Source organism: Frankliniella occidentalis, unplaced genomic scaffold (assembly GCF_000697945.3).
Source record: "Frankliniella occidentalis isolate FOCC.00 unplaced genomic scaffold, Focc_3.1 Scaffold3, whole genome shotgun sequence".
In the NCBI taxonomy this organism is placed as follows: Eukaryota; Metazoa; Arthropoda; class Insecta; order Thysanoptera; family Thripidae; genus Frankliniella; species Frankliniella occidentalis.
In genome coordinates this window covers 4,188,202-4,192,049 of record NW_026267133.1, presented here as the reverse complement: position 1 = coordinate 4,192,049, position 3,848 = coordinate 4,188,202, and positions in this window count along the sequence as shown.

Here is a 3,848-nt window from a genome sequence, read left to right as displayed (position 1 = left end):
GGGGGGGGGCGATCCGCGTGGAACTGGACCCGATGGACGCCTGTTGTGTGTGTGTGTGTGCGTGTGTGTGCTTCGTTTGTTTTATAGGATTCCCTACGAGTGATTAGTTTTGAGATTGAAGGCGAGGATCACCATCGCTGCTTTGCACTGTTGAGTGTTTTGTTTACTGTACGAACATGAAAAGGGTTATTGCGAAATAATGTGCGACACATAATTATTCAATCAGCTGTGCATAACCCAGCAGGGTGTGCGAAATGCGAGGGGAAAGGGCCCTTCAAAAACGATATCGAAAAAATAAAAATGTCGCCACCGAAACGATAACGTTTAATCGCGAATAAGATCGTTTTCGGCACCGGACAGGAAAGTGCGTGAGCCTCTGTGCCCTGCGCCCACGCACGTCTGTTCGCAGAGATTGATAATTTGCATCGTCGCCTCGGTCTTTTTATTGCAGATCCCAGACGTACTACGTTTGCGCAAATAAGGCATCGTCCAGGAAGTACATCCGTTTTCCTCGAATTAATTCGGCAGATTAGGGGAGCTCGGCGCCTGGTAGGCCAGGTAGGCCACCGCGCAGTACACGCATGCACTGCAGACTAGATGGTGTCTACCTACCAGGCGCTACGAGAGCTTGTTGGGGCTGAACTCGGCAACTTCGCGACGGCGAATGACGGACGTACTTTCTAGATGATCCCTAATTCGACTACACTGTAATTTTTGGGGGGTGTCTCAAATGTAATCGCAAAAAACGTACCGTATGCTACAGGATCCAGAGCGACATTTGGCGTATCCTTTTGGGCCATCTTTTGGCGTATAGGATTTGAGACACCCCCGAATTACAGTGTGCTTGAGATGTTGCAGCGCGGGGAGGGTATGTTTACGAATATTACGGAGTCCCATAATGTTTCATCAAGACCCCGCTCATTGGACTTCCATGGGGAGATCATATGATATCTGTAACCGCCCGGGGTAAAAATATCTGAGAGTCCCTGTGAGCTCTAATGGTGCATAACCAGCGGGGTGCAGCTTGGTTCGCGTACTAGCAGTGTGTGCACCGTAATAGTTATTCGGCCTTGCGTTTGCCACCGCACTTTACCTGCCTCCAGGGGCCTTTACTTGTCCAGGTGTGCGCTCCAGCACCTGTGTCCAGCAGCGTCCAGCGCTGTGCCGCTGGGACCTCCCTGGAGACCCATCGGAGGACTTCGCCCCCCCCCCCCCTCTCTCTCTCTCCCCCGCCTCCCGGGACTATCAGAACATGCTCAGCTGTTTGGGGGCATCATAGGGAAGCAGTGGCGCGAGTCGTACAAACAAACATGATTCACAGTACGTTTAATTGGACTGGGTCGAGATCACCCGTTCAGATCGGCCTCTAATGCCGCCCCGACGATGTCGTCATACCGTCGCATGCATGTCACACAACATTCCGACCCCACCCGCTGCTATGAGTGCGGAAGTGCATGCGGCGATCAGCAACATACAGTCGTACCGCACCAAAGAGATGCACGCCGCATGGCCGGCAGTCTCTGTAGAGCGGCGAAATGCCGCGCCGGGCGATAGGCGATAGCGACCAGCAGCACCCAAGGTCGGCGGGGACGACGCGAAGTGCATGGGGGGCGCCCGGCGTCGTCACCGGCCGCGACCCAGTGGGGAGGAAGGGGGGCGTCTGGTGAGGGATTCTAGCATTTAAAAAAATGCTTAAAACGTGAGAAAATTTTTACTAATTTTTTTAAAAGTCAGACTTTTCTGACTTTAAAATTCCTGTACTTCTCAACTCTTCAAGAAAGGGTGCGGGATAGCTCAAATCATTCAACGATGAGAGTGTGTTTTTAGCGATGCATTAATGTTGCGTGCGTGCATTGTTGCGCAACGGAGCAAGACAAAAAGCAACAATAAGTCGAGACGTTAACCCTGATCCCGATGGTTTGGTTAGACCCACGAGTAGGGTTCGAGAATTACCGGTAATTTTGGGTCAAAGTAAAAAACCTGGGTAAATTTCAGTAAATTACTGTTTTTTTGAGTAATTTACTAAAAACAGCCCAATTGAAAGAAAAACGCAATTTTAAACATTTTTTAAGGGTACTTGTATGATTTCCCGTTTACAATCTAGTAATTAAAGCACATGCTTTAGAAGCACCACCGACATAGACGAACTGAATGTAAAGTGAAAAGATTTTGACCCGGGAGAAGAGATACTTTTCTCCTCGCCACTACATAAAGAACCTTTTAAAGTATTTGCCGCCTCTGATAATCATACGTAGTGCATCCATGCGTACACCAGTGGATTCTTACGTCTAGCCTCGCTAGCCATATGAAGTTTTAATGTCTGCTTTTGTGCACACTTAAGAAAAGAACTAGAAATGCATGTAATTGTCTGCATTGCTCACGAAGCATTGAAGCCGAAAACCTGCACAAATTGCAACGCTTCAAGCAAATAACAACATAAATGTAAATTTGTCTACAGGAAATATTAGAACGTTGTCAGTCGATCCATTAAAATTTAGTGGCCTTACGGCCTGTATGAGAAAAATATCTGCCTCTGTGCGTGTATCCGGTAAAAAGGTGAAATATGAGCAAAATAGGTCTGATTTCTTACAAATCTTGAAGTAAATTACTTTGAGGGAAAGTAATTTACCGTAATTTACTAGTTTTTTACTCAAAATTTCTCGAAATTTACTTTGCTCTCGAACCCTACCCACGAGCCGCCGCGGTCGAGTTGGCGCGGCGCCGCCGCCCACGCACCACGTGTGTGTTGCCCAGTACGGAAAATTTTCCCGCGCGCGCAGGGCCTCTTGGTAAACACACACTGCCGTCCGGGGCGTCATAATGAGCTTATCTGGAGGCGGGACCGTGGTGGTGACCACCAAGGACTGCTCCCCGTCGACCACCATCGGCGGCCGCGAGCAGAGCGTTCCGGCGAATCAGGCCGGCGAGCGGGACGGATCGGGAACGGCCGCTGCACCAAACGATTAGAAAGTTTCCGTTCAACGACCAAAAACACCACGACCACCGCCGCCGCGGTTTGGGCCGCTGCACCCGCCGCCAGCCGCCCCCCGCACCCGGTCTTGTTTTCCTTTCCGGCCTCGACTTTCCACTCCGCTCTACCGCCCCCGCTCGCAGTGCATACAACACCACGACACTTCTTGCCCCTTTGGCTTTTTCCCCCCACGCGGCGTGCCCGGTTGGCAGCCGTATCCTGGTGTTGGGGATTGTGTTATATGTCCGAATCTTTTCCTGGAAGAACTAGAGAAACCCTCACAGAAAAAAAATGGAAAAAATGCAAATGCTTCCAGAAAAATTTGAAACAAATGAAACTATACTCAGGAAAAAAAGAGTTTCCAAAAAAAGTATTTCCGGGAGAACTAAAATCGATATCCTGGAGCCGTTCAGCAGCCGTTCTGGAGCCGCTTTAGAGCCTGTAGATCGCTAGTGGTACCCGCGTCACCTCCGCGGGAGTCGGGGACAAGTCCCGCGAGTAAATGGAGTCCTGAACGACCTGGGCCCTTACGCCGGCGTTGGACCCCCCGTTATAGCAGCAGCGTCATGACGTCACTGCCGAGTTAAAGACCCACCTGTTGTTGACCCCATTGACACTCCGGCGGACTTTATCAGTGTCGTGTTGACTTGGCCGATGGCCGCGCGCTGCAGCACCTCGTGCCCTCGCTCCCCTGGGGGCGGCCGCCGCCGTCGTCGCGGAGCCCTGCTGCTGCTGCTGCTGCTGCCGCTGCTGCTCCCGCGCCCCCCAGCAGCGGCGGCGCGCGGCCAGCACCCCGTGGAGCTCCCCGCGCCCCGCCCCGCCCCGCCCCAGCAGCGGCGGCGCGCGGCCAGCACCCCGTGGAGCTCCCCGCGCCCCG